At 45.0% G+C, this 13,004-nt stretch overlaps 1 long non-coding RNA gene across 1 annotated transcript in view; it reads right to left on the bottom strand.

Moving 5' to 3' along the window:
- Positions 1-1,517: 1,517 nt before the first annotated feature.
- LOC118592759 overlaps positions 1,518-13,004 on the bottom strand; it is a 32,512-nt gene continuing 21,025 nt past the window's right edge. Inside the window, exons 2-4 of the long non-coding RNA XR_004946152.1 lie at positions 3,106-3,181; positions 2,148-2,406; positions 1,518-1,656 (exon numbers count right to left, since the gene is read on the bottom strand). This is a non-coding gene — a long non-coding RNA (uncharacterized LOC118592759). The remainder of the gene's footprint in view (positions 1,657-2,147; positions 2,407-3,105; positions 3,182-13,004) is intronic.

Below are 13,004 nucleotides of genomic sequence, written 5' to 3'. Positions count from 1 at the left end.
TGTTTGTTCCTCCCCCTAATGGGTCTGTTCTCTCCAATGACTCTAATTCGTGGTGAAGGAAGCTTCCAAATGAGTAGCTCTGGCTCTAGCTTTTCCAAGATTACATATTGGAGTCCTTTGACATTTAATACTCAATATATCAAATTATCAAATAAAATCTCCTCTCATTCTAAACCACACTCTGTGAGTAGCGCTCCCCTGCCCAGGGCACCAAATATCAGAATTATCTATGCCCTCCTTCACTTGGCAGTTCGGCATCCATTGTATGACAAGTATTGTGCAAGACATGGAGACTATAGACACGTCTCCCACGCAGACCCTGGGGTTAAAGATTAGGGGGAAAAAAACAGATGTGGCATGCCTGAGGAGAAGGACTCTCAGGAAGGGTGGCAGTAGGGAATGAATCTGGACCAGAATGCTAAAGGTGTGAAGGTTTTCAAAATGAACAAGCGAATTCAAACAGAGGGGAGCTGGAGCCAATGCAGGAGATGATAAACAGCCAAGAACCGCAAGACCTGAGTTCCTTCCCAGCCAGCAGCTCTGCCAGGGCCAGCTCCCTGGCAGTCTGTTCAGATGGGCCTGGCATTTGTCCTTGCCAATCCCTGCCCTGTCCTCTTTCACTTTATTGTTGTTTGGGTTTTATTATCAGCTTTTAATTATGCAATATTTCAAACACGTAGAGAAGTGTGCACCATCACAATGTGCCAACCACAGGTTTAATGATAATGCTACACCAGCATCCAGGTCTCCCTGGCAGTACTGTATTATGTCAAATCACACACAGCATTTTGTTCATATACATTTTTAAAAGGGAAGAAACTTTTATGAAATATAACCAGAATGGATTCTCATCTCTTAATGGGAAATCAAGAATAATTTCTCGATAGATTTCATCTCCAAATCTCATTATGGGCATTGTTTGTTTTTAGTAAAATAAAGTAACATTCATGTTTTAAGTAGTTGATGTGACCTCTGTTTATTTATGTCTCTATCTAGCACCTCCTTTGGTATCTTTGTCTCTGTTACATCTCTATCATTTGTATCTCGGACTCTATCATCTATACCTATCATCTCTCTAGCTCTATCTTCTCTATCATAGCTCTGTCTCCATCATCTCTATCTCTAATATCTATCTTTTCTTTACTTTGCCTCTTCCAACTCTAGCTCTATATCTTTGTCTCTCTTTTTTGTGTCTCTATCATCTCTACCTCTGATCTCTATCACTTCTTGACCTCTGTCTCTATCATCTTATGTCTTTATAGTCTCTACTTCTATCTCTGTCTTTGTCATCACTGTGTGAAACTATTCCTGGGGAGATACAAACAAACATCCAGTCATATTAGACAGGGGACCAATGATAGACCCAAGTGAACATGTCACCAAAGTCCAGCATGGTGAGCCAGGGAGTACTCCTGGGGTTACTTACAGGGATATAAGTGAGGGGTTACTGCAGGAGCAGAAATGACTCAAAGACAGCTGTGTCAAAAACAGGCCACCTCAGTATGGGAGACAGTCAGTAAAAGAGAAAGCTGGAGTTTATTGCAGCTCAGAGGGTTGGAGAGTGGCTTTCCCAGGTACCTCAGTTGATCTGTGTCTCTTCCAGGTAGCTCAGCGTGTCTGAGAGGGTCTTTCAGCCACCCTTGTGGCTTATATAAGCTTGGGAAGGGAGAAGCCTAGTAAATCCTAGATAATTCCTCAACCACAACTCTCTTTCAAGGTCATTCTAGATTGTGGCAAGTTGACAATTACAAAGTAGTCGTCACATATCATAAACTTGACTAATAACTATCCTTTACCTGTCTCTTTGTTTTTATTATTGATGTCTATAACCATCCACTCACAGGGAAGCACAATCTTGTGATGGTCTAGCTTTGGCATTCCCTGAAGGGCTCTCTAACAGGCCCAAGCATTGCAAACATGGTATCCACAGGTCTTTCCCCCACCACACCTCCCACCCTATCCAGTCACTCTTCTCCCTTGCTAAACCATTAAATTACATTCTTAAAGCCAGCCACCAAATGTCTGTTTCCCTTTTGGCCACTTCTTATACTTGACTAATAAAATTCCAAGGTCCAGCTATCAAAACACCAAGGTCCAGCAATCAAAATTCATTATTTGACTACACTAACAGGTCCAAGCAAACTTACCAACTCATCCTTGCATAGATTTCCCCTTTTTCTCCTTAAAATGCACTTTTGAAGAGCACCTTCTGCTGTCTTTGTCTGATCAAGAGGCAGTCCTCCATCTGCCTGTCCCCCTGGGTAATACATCTCCTTTGTGTAGAGAATTTGGTGTCAAGGTGTGTCCTGTGCCAACTCTGAGGCCCTCTTCATTCCCTATTCATTCTCCAGCAGTGATACTTCTGGGAAGCATAAACGCACTAGTCTTCAAGCCTTTGGGCTCCAACTGGTGCATTCACATAGAAGAGACAAAACACACACCCATTGACTTCCTTATCAACTGGTTCTCTCACATCTTCCAATGGTGATGACTTGTGGATGTCTGCCTAATGTCACTGTAATACTGTGAGTGGCTTGAATGTATGATGCATACTGAGTCACTGCCATCTTTACTGACACTCCGTGCTGAAATTAGCCAGTGTTTGGCCAGTGCTAGCATCCCCAAGTTGATTCTGAGTTTTGCTCTACAGCCCAGTTGGTCTCTATTAGCTTCTTGTTATTGGACATACCAAAACATCCCAGCTTCCAGCCCCCTTCCTGTCCATCTTCTGCCACAGACTTGAAGCCAGCCAAGGCTCCTAGAACTTTTGATTTTTTCAGCAGAAAGTATCATGTAGGACCACAGCTGAGATGTAAAAGTTCTCAGGCACTTTGAACATTGACTGTTACACAGTTTGGCCCACCAGCTTCTGATTCCTACAATACTAATATGTGCTGCTCAACAATGAGAATACATTCTCAGAAACATATCGTTATTAGATCATATCATTGTGTAAGCATCAGAGTACACTCACAGAAATTAAGATGGCTACTGCATCACTAGATATTATCATCTTATGGGACTGTCCTTGTAATAAAATACCCTGACCAAAAGCAAATGGAAGAAGGTTTTTGTTTGTTTGTTTGTTTGTTTGTTTCTACTTACAATTTCAGGTCATGACCATCATTTTGGGAAGGTCAAATCCGGAACAGAAAGTAGCTGGTCATGTCACATCCATAGTCTAGAATAGAGAGAGAATAAACACATTTTGACTGCTGCTACTTATGCTTAGCCAGCTTTCTTCATGCTCATACAGTTCAGGGCCCTGCCTAGGGAATGTTGCCATCTATAGTGGACTGGGTCAGTTAACAGGACAATACCCCACAGACATGTCCAAAGGCTAACCTCATCTAGATAATTTCTCAACCAAGACTCTCTTCCCAGGTGATTCTAGATTGTGGCAAGTTGACAATTACAAAATAGTCATCACATATATAAACCTGACTAATGACTGTGACTGTCCTTTACAAGCTACCTTTGGTTGCCAGGCTCTCATGGGTCTAGCAACCAGTTACATCCAGCTTGCAAGTAGATAGCTTCCCTGATCTTTGATCCCATCCTTCTCAGCCTGCTCCAAGCTGAATTCTAGTTGCGAGCCCTCTTCTCTCCAGCATGCCTGGCATAGTTCCCCATCCCGACTTCTTACAACTGCTTTATGACTGTCTCCAATTTTCCTACCTCTGGGCTTGGACCCATTTGTCTCCACCTGGAACACATTTCCTCTGTACCTCTGCATATAGATGTCCTTAGAGACATTTCTAATTCCACATCTGAATCAGGAAATGTAAAGCCCTTCCTTAAATACCCTTTCTGCTTTAGAGGCCATCTAATCACCTTGTAATAAGAAGGTCCCTTTTCTCTGAACTCCAGCATCCTTGTCTGATGACATACACATACCCCTATTCCCAACAGGACTGTGAATTCCTAGAAGACTGAGATCCTATCTTATTTAGTCTTTAAACTCACAGTGCTAACCGTGTCTTGACACATGGAAGAAAAATGCCAATAAATGTCAGCAGAATGAGAGAATGCACAAATGTCTACATGAATGGCATGTCTGCTTGGTGTCAGGCTTAGCGAGTGTCTGTCCTTGGTGTCTTCCAGCACTCTTCCGGTCATGGTCTCCCTGAAGAAGAAACAAGGCTTCCTCAAACTGTGTATCCTTTAACACCATGCTCAGTTTAGCTCAGCATAGCCCTGTGCTGCACACTGGAGAGCTGAATTTACAAGGAAGAGATTTTTAAATCCAAAGCCTCTTGCCTAGACTGACAAAGATCTGAGCTCTTGACCTGCTCTGTTCAGCTTCAGAGCCAGAAGATTCAGAAACCAAGAGAAGCCAGGATTCTACTTTCCACCCTTTGCTGTTGCATAGTTTGGAATGTTAACTTAGTACAGCATCTTTTCCTCCTTGACTTCCTGCTCTCTCTCTCTCTCTCTCTCTCTCTCTCTCTCTCTCTCTCTCTCTCTCTGTCTCTCTCAGATACATCCTGTGTGATAGAGGCTCACTGATTGCAAAGGCTCAGCATGGCAAGGGAATAAAGCTTCCCAGAACATAGTCCAAGAACAAACAGCCTGTGACCCCGGGGATGACAGCACCGAACTGCTATTGACAAAAGATGGCCAGAGGACGGACGGACGGCTGCCTTTATTTGGACAGAGTGAGGAGAGAATTCCGAGGGAGTCTGTTAGCCAAGCACACCCTGGGTGTTCTATTGCTCTTTTGGGGAGTGTCACGTGCCTGGAATAGCTAGAGCCAGGGAAGAGATCCAGAAGTCTCTGAGGCTGCAGAGGGGACTTTTGGTCACAGACTTGCAAATGAGTGATGTTATATGGACCAATTCTCTCATGGTGGCAGCCGGACTTGGTCTTGATCTTGAGGCTGGGGCACCATTTGCCATGCTAACCTTCTTTTTCCCTACTTAGGAAGGTGAGGGTTGCATATTGTCAATTTCCCCAGGAAGCACAGTAACACAGGTCACAGTGGGACCTGGGTGAGCTGGGTCCTGCTTGCAAGTTCTCATTCTGTGTCTAAGTAGTTGTGGGCACTGAACTGTTTCTCTCGCCTCCGTTCTTCAGTCTTGTTACACATATGGCCTTAGTCAACCCTGGGATCCTTTGTTTTATTTTTCTTTCTTTGTGTTGTGTATATGTGCGAGGTGTATGCATGCACATACTCATGTACATGTGTGTGTGTGTATGTGTATATGTGTGTACTTGGTAGTGCATGTGCATGTGTAGAAGCCACAGGTTGACATTGCGTGTCTTCCTCTATTACTCTTCAAATATTATTATTATTATTATTATTATTATTATTATTATTATTATTATCATTATTGACACAGGGCTTTCTCATACAACCTAGAACTCACCATTTTGCCTAAATTGGCTGGTTGGCAAATTCCAGGGATCTGCCTATCTCCTTCTGTCCAGGGCTGGACCACTGTACACCATCCTTGCATAGATACTGGGGATCCAAAATCAGATCCCCATGCTTGTACAATAAGCAGTCTACCCACTGAGCCACCACCCCAGTCTTTAAAGTCCTTTCTACCCCTAAATATTTGTTAATAATTTTCCTGCTGTTGGAAACATGGCCAATTAAAGTGCCTCCTATAGGAAATATCCATAGAACCTGTCACTGGTGAGTTTTCAAGAATCGCTGGGGCTGGCAAGATGCTCAGTGGATAAAAGCACTTTCTTTGCAAGCCCAAAGACCTGAGCTTGAGTCCTAGCACCAAGGGCTGAAGGAGAGAAGCCACCCTTGTTAGTTTTCTCCTGACCTCCACACAGCTGTGGTGGCATGCACATGTACATGCACACACACACACACATGCACAGATAATAATGAAGAAAATATGTTCTTTAAAGAAAGCTTCAACTCTGGAATCTCAGCCCAGATCCCTAACACATGTAGGATTTGAACATGAACAAAAGGTTTCCCAGACAACTAATGCACCAAGTTATTGCTTTTAAATTGATCTCTCTGTCTGTTGACCTCTCTCTGGTCTTGAATTCATGATCCTCCAGCCTCAGCCTCCCTATAGCTGGGATACAGGGGTGTGCCACTGTGTACTCTGGGTCAGTCTGTGGAGGACCAGTGCTGTCAGCTTCTTCTAACTCTTCCAGATTAAGAGAACCTAAGAGATGCAGAAGATACTAAATAGAAAGAGGCTGAGTGAATAGGAGAATTAAGTTCTTTTCTGGATTCCTGGTGTTCAGTTCACCTCATTGGGGCTGTGAATTTGCAAAGAAGTTTGGGGGTTTCCATTAGCTATGAGGCTAGATTCTCAATCAAGTCCCTCGTTCAATTCTTATAGTAGTTCTCACAGGACTTACTATTTCCTTTAATCAATTAGTTGATTATTTAATATTTTTGAGACAGGGTCTTTCTTTGTAGGCCTGGCTAGCCTGGAACTTGCTATGTAGACCAGGCTGGCCTCACAGAGCTCTGCCTGCTTCTGCCTCCTGAATACTGAGATTGAAGGCGTGTGCTTCCACTTCTGGTTACTCCTCTTAAGTTCTATATGAGCAAAATAGAGAAGCATTCAGTAAAATATGACTGTGAAAGAATAAACAGAGGATGGGTGCTGTGGATATCACTCTGTATAAATAAATTGCTCTTTGGCCACTGGCCAGGCAGGAAGTATAGGCGGGACAAGAGAGAAGAGAATTCTGGGAGGTGGAAGGCTGGGGCAGAGAGAATCTGCCAGCAGCCGCCATGACAAGGAAGATAAGTAAGGTAATGGTAAGCCACGAGCCATGTGGCAAAGTATAGATTAATAGAAATGGGTTAATTTAAGATAGAAGAAGTAGATAACAAGAAGCCTGCCATGACCATACAGTTTGTAAACAATGTAAGTTTCTGTGTGCTTACTTGCTTGGGTCTGAGCGTCTATGGGCCTGGCGGGTGAGAGATTTGTCCTGACTGTGGGCCAGGCAGGAAAACTCTAACTACAGAGGGGCAGGGGAGAAGAGAAAGAAATCCAAATAATATTATGTGTTGAAACCAGTTGGCCTATTCCAACCTGCATCTTTTATTTCCTCCTAATTATTATGTTCACGAAGCCTGTGGCTCTCTCTCTGCCCATAGGGTTGTGTGAACAATGCCGGTGTTTCCCAGCAGTGGAATGAGGGGAGGCTAGCTCCATCTTCCCCATCTTACTCGAGAGTGTTTCATCAGGGTTGGCCCTGCCTTCCAGGTAGGTTTGAGGCAAAATCAACCTGAAGAGGAGGCAAATGTTAATAAGGAAGTGGAAGAAAGGCAAGCAGCCCCAGAACCTGGGGAGGCACTCCTTAAGGAAAATGGCTTGGAAAGATGTGGACGGTCCCATGGCTATGGCTTGCTATATACCAGTCCTGGAGTGGTTATAAGCTGAACGCCATTGCAGGATAAAACTATTAGTGTGTGTGTGTGTGTGTGTGTGTGTGTACCTGTACTGTGCACGGGCACTGTATGCATGGTTGTGTGTGCACATATACAGAAGCCAGAGGAAAACCTCAGGTATTGTTTCTCAGTTACCATTCTTTTTGCTCTTTATTGCTGGTTCTGAGACAAGTAGCTCTCATTGGCCTACAACTAACCAAGTAAACCAGGCTTGCAGGCCAGTGAGCCCTAGGGATCTTCCTGGCTTCACATCCTCAGTTCTGGGATTACAAGAGTACTATGCCTGGCGTTTTTATGTGGGTTCTGGAAATGAAACTCAGGTCTTAATGCTTGCAAGGCAAGCGTTTTACTGACTGAGCCGTCTCCCCAGTCCCCAGATGTGTGTTTTGATGAACACAGCTGGACTTTGCTTTAGGAGTTCTTGCTCCTCTATTTATTGCTTCCAATAAAAAACGTATCTTGCCTAGTGTTCAAATGTTGCCTCTGAAGAGGAGGATGCACATTCTATTACAGGCCATAGAGGAGATGTAGAGTGCACATTAAACAAGCATCTTTATCCATGGTTGCTCTGCCGTATGGGCAGAGTTTGTAGACTCAGCTTCAGTCTTAATTGGCCAGCATTTGGGACTCAAGGATATATACATCGAAACCCCACTTTCTTACTGTTTTTATTATTGTTGTTGTATGTGCTCATTGTGGCACATAAGGACATTTCCCTGTAGTGAATACTGTGTGTAGAGTTTAGCCTCTCCCCCACGTCCTCTACCCTTCAGGGTTATATTTTTAAACCGGTGTCAACTTGAAAACACTGGGCGGTGTACAAGGGTATGAATGTAAATGACCCCAGAGGAGCCCTGTCTGTGTGGGTGACATCAGTTTTTTCACACGCTCCCGGGACAGAGCCTCTCCACCCCACATTCCTTCTGCACTGATTGACATCCGAAAAGGAAATGCCTTCTTTCAAAAAAGAATACTGAGAAAGTGAAGGAAGCCGCTCAATGCAGCAGAGGGACTGCCAGGCCACATGGCCGCTGCTCTGCTCTCCGCTACTGCCTCCTCATTGGCATAGACCTGAGCAGAATTGAGAGAGTCACAATCGTCATTTCTGAGGAGACTGGCAAAGAGCAGAGACAGGCAGATCTCGGAATCTGAGGACAATGTGGTCTCCATAATGAGTCCCAGGACAACCAGGAATTCTCTCTGGAGGTAGCATGAGCCCAGTGTGAACCAACCCATTTAACCAGGTCTGACCAACTCACAGCCTGGAGGTTCATATGTGACCTGCAGGAGAGCTATTAATGCGCCCAAACCAAAATCATAAACTCAAAACAATTTCTTTTGTAAATCAATTGAATGGTTCTTGTTTTGTTTTGATGTGAAAATACAAAGTTTCTTTGTATATGTATCTGTGTGGAGGTATGCACATATGCATGTGTGTCTCCTTGGAAACAAGAAGAGGACAATGGATCCCCTCCAGCTGAAATCACAGGCCATTGTGAGCTTCCAAATGTGGCTTCTGGGAACTAACTTTTGTTCCTCTGTAAGAACAGCGCAGACCCTGAACTGTGGAGCCATTTTGCCAGCCCTGGAGGAACAACTCTAGAGGATGAACTGTATAGATGACAATGTCTACAATGTCCAAAGGTTAGGCAGACACACAACCTTTCCACATAGCTGGAATAAGAGGTTTTCCTCCCTTAGAATAGAAGACAGAGTGTGGCCCAGGGCATTTACATCCTGCTCCGATCTGTTTGTTATTTTATTGAACACTCCGGGACTCACCTGGTTATAAATCAGGACAATGGAAGGGAACCTACTTCTGCAGCTCTGCTACACCTGCACTCTGTCCAGCTGAAGCCTCTCTTCTGACCTCACTGATTTTTCATCTAGTCTTAAAGTCTCATTTGCCCTAGTGCCCTGGAGAGGAAGGTGGAGTCTGAGGTCCATAGAGCCCTCAGGAGAGGTTGCAAAATTAGCATATGAGAAAAGGAGGTTGATACAGGGAAAGCTAGAAAACTCCCCTGGCTGTGGCCAACTAAGCCTGGCCTCTGAGGCAACCACAAAGGCATGCTAGAGTCTTCTAAATTGACCTATGACTCAAGCCACTAAGGCACACAGCCCTGGATGGAGAGTTGAGACACCGAGATAAGTGATGCTTGGGGTGGGTGTAGAAGTACAGTAACAGATAACGCCGAGGAGAAAGCTAAACTATGTCAATGAACTCCAAACACCACACTGAATAACATAAAAGCCCCCACTCTGTGCAGCAGGGACTTTGCTCTAGCCTCCTTCCTCCTGTAGAAATGTATCCTTTTCTAAGAAGCCTGTGCTTCCACAACAGCCATGTGTCTCTGCTCAACTCCTTGTTCAGGGACACAAGACTCCAGGACCCCTTCAGAGGCGCCTGCTGAACCCACATGTCTAACCTCCTGAAGAGGACTTCCACACCTCCTGGTGTCCCTTCCTAATGGCCTGACAGGAAGGAATGGATACATCCTGAAGACACACCTGTGACCCCCTCTTTGGCCACCAGGAGAGTGAGACAGTGGACGGCAGGAGTTGGAATTTCCTGCTGTAGGAAGGGAAGAATGAAGTCCCGATGAGAGCCAGGGAGGAGCTTGACCTCTGGAGAAGACTGACAGCTTGTCAGTTGACCTGACAGGAGTGACTGACCTTGCTAGAAGAACTTAGAGCTGAAACGACAGTGACTCCGCCATCGATACCACACCCCGCCAGACAGCTTCTTTTCCCACATTCCTTAGTTACTCGGTGTCTTTTTAAACCTTCTTCTGACATCCAATGCTGAAGATAGGTTTAGGGAGTCCCGGATCTCTTCCCAATGTGATCATATCAAACACACCTCCTTTGTTTGCTTTTGATTATTCATTCAGCTTTTATGGTTGTCTTTTTGAGGACAGGTAGCTGAACCTGGCTTGAAGGGGTATAGACTGTGATGCCTCCACTCTGACTGTCATGCTTTCAGAGGAATAAAACCGGCGAGGTACCCTGTTTTCTAGGTACATGCTTCCATGACTGCATGCAGCAGAAAGCAGGTGACCCAAATTCAAAGAGATGGGTGCACAATGAAGGTCAACATTCATTCTGCTGTGAGGAGTCAATGCTTTTCAGGATAAAAAAAAAAAAAAGACTTTAAATACCTGCCATAGCAGCATGGAGGGTTAAAGGATAAGGGTTAGAACCAAAGCTCTGAGTGTGATCAGATACAATATGGACTTCAGGAACAGGGCACATTGTCAGTGAGTTTTGGTGAATAGTCATTGGCACAGCCCCTGAGCCTTGCATACAGCCTTAGATCCTACATACAGTCTGTGGAGATGGAGCAGATCCATTCATGAAGTTCTGTGGTAGAGGAGTCAACAGCAGCTCTTCCTGTCTGCCTCTGGGCCAGGCCACTGCTGGCCTTGGCTTTAACATTGTGGTTTAATAATTGGAAGAGCAGGGGCTGGAGAGATGGCCCAGCAGTTAAAAAACTGTGCTGCTCTGGCAGATCATCCAACTAAGTTTGCTTAGGCTCCCACACTGGCCAATCACAAGATCTGTAACTTCAGCTCCAGAGGATCCGACGACCTCTTGTGGACTCTATGGGCACTGCACCCAGGTGAACAGACAGGTACATAGACACATGCATAGACACCTAATTAAAAGTAAAATAAGCCTTAAAAAAAAAAAAAGGAGTGAGAGCCCAACAGATGAACAACCTTCCAGAACATCAATTTTCTTATCCTGACATTCTCAAAGAACCGGATGAGAAAAAGTAGCTTTGCTTCCCTTTCTAGAAGCCAAAAGTCTGGCTCCAGTTTTCTTTAGCAGCTGACTTTGTCAGGCTTACTCCAATAGAACCGCCTTTTGTGTATTTTCCCCTGCCAAATCCCCTTGGCCCCTGAACTAAAGCAAACTCCAGTGAATGTTATTGTTGAATAACTCCCTGTGTGTTTACGAGACGGATGGCTTTCTCTGGCTGACCTCTCAGAGGGGACTGCTGCCCAGCCAGGGGCTCATTTCCAGTGGCAGACCATGAGGAATGATAGATCATCCAGCCTAGCAGAGTAGACCCGATCTGAGAGACACAAAGAAGGAATATGATCACAAAACATCCGGAGAAATGGGAGCTGACAGAAACCGGCCACGGTGGTTTCAGAAGGGGCAGATTTTGTTTGACAAATGCTGTGGGGAGCAAACTGAGAGAGAGAAGGGAAGAAGATGGCAATGAGACAGTGGACATAAATGAGCAGCGTTTCCAGAAGGCCTTTGATGAAGTGTTGCTAAACAGGCTCACAGGTTGGGCAATACTTCTGGGCTCCCCTCAAGGGTGAGCCTTAGCCACTACAATAAAGAGCTGGAGTCAAGTGGTAATTATCCCTTTTCTTTTCCTAAGGGCATACTCTTAAATCTTCAGTTATTACACACTTGGGTAGCATAAGCAGAGCCAGGCAGCACCGTGGAGCTGAAGGCCCCTGGCTTTCTCGACAAGGGGTTTAGTGTGACACAGTGACTGTTTTGGAAAGGTAGCCTTGGTGCTTGACCAGGACCACTGGCACTGATGAAATAGATTTCCAGTTACCGGTCAGCCATCTATGGCCCACATGCCAATTCTACCAGTGTTTGTAGATAAAATTTGATTGAGCTGCAGATATACCCATTTGGGGACATGTTGCCTGTGGTTCCATTGTCACTGAGATCTTAGAACTGAATGGCTGTAATGATGGCCCACAAAGCCTAAAATATTTATTATTCATGTGCATGGAAAGTTTGCCAATCCTGGCCTGGGGAGAGGGCTCAGTGGATAAATCACTTGCCTCTCAAGTGTGAGGACCTGTGGAACCTATATAAAAGCCAGGCACGGAGGTACACACTTGTAGTCTTAGCTCTGGGTAAGCAGAGACAGAGTGACCCCTGGGGCTTGGGGACTGGCCGTCCTGGCCTAATTGCTGAGCTTCAAGCCAGTGAGAGATGCAGGCTCAAGAAGGTTGATGAAGATGATACCTAAGGTCATCTGGTTTACACACACACACACACACACACACACACACACACACACTCCCCATAACAATCTTTTGCTCAACTCTCTTTTCTTTTCTCCATGGCACATGATATCATCCGAACTTCTTCTCCAGTTATTCACTTACATTTTCACTCTTCCCTGCAACTACAAGGAGAGGTCTTGGCAGGCGGGAGGAGTCTTGCACGTGCTATTTTTCACTAGGCACCCCGAAGCGCACAGCACATGGCAGTTCTTCGGTCATGAGCCACTGCATGCACGAGTGAATGAAACCTTGACTATAGAGAGAAAGTGAGGTAAATGTTCTGGTTTCTTTTCTGTTGCTGTGACAAAGCACTCCCAAGGAAAGGATTTACTTCGTCTTATACTTCCAGGTCACAGTTCATCACTGAAGGAAGTCAGGCAGAAAGTTGAAAAGAGAAACCGTGGAGAATGCTGCTTATTGGATTGCTTTTAGGCTTATATTTAGCTAGCTTTTATATATATAACCCAGGGTCACCTGAGTAGGTGTAGTGACCACCGCAGTGGGCTTGGCCCTCCTGTTTTAATTAACAATTAAGATGACCCCTTGTAGCCATGCTGTGTCTGGCTTTGACTGTC

The sequence above is a fragment of the Onychomys torridus genome, chromosome 11 (genome assembly GCF_903995425.1).
Source record: "Onychomys torridus chromosome 11, mOncTor1.1, whole genome shotgun sequence".
Classification (NCBI taxonomy): Eukaryota; Metazoa; Chordata; class Mammalia; order Rodentia; family Cricetidae; genus Onychomys; species Onychomys torridus.
The sequence above is the reverse complement of the archived record's forward strand: the minus strand, read 5'-3'. Positions and strand labels throughout refer to the sequence as shown.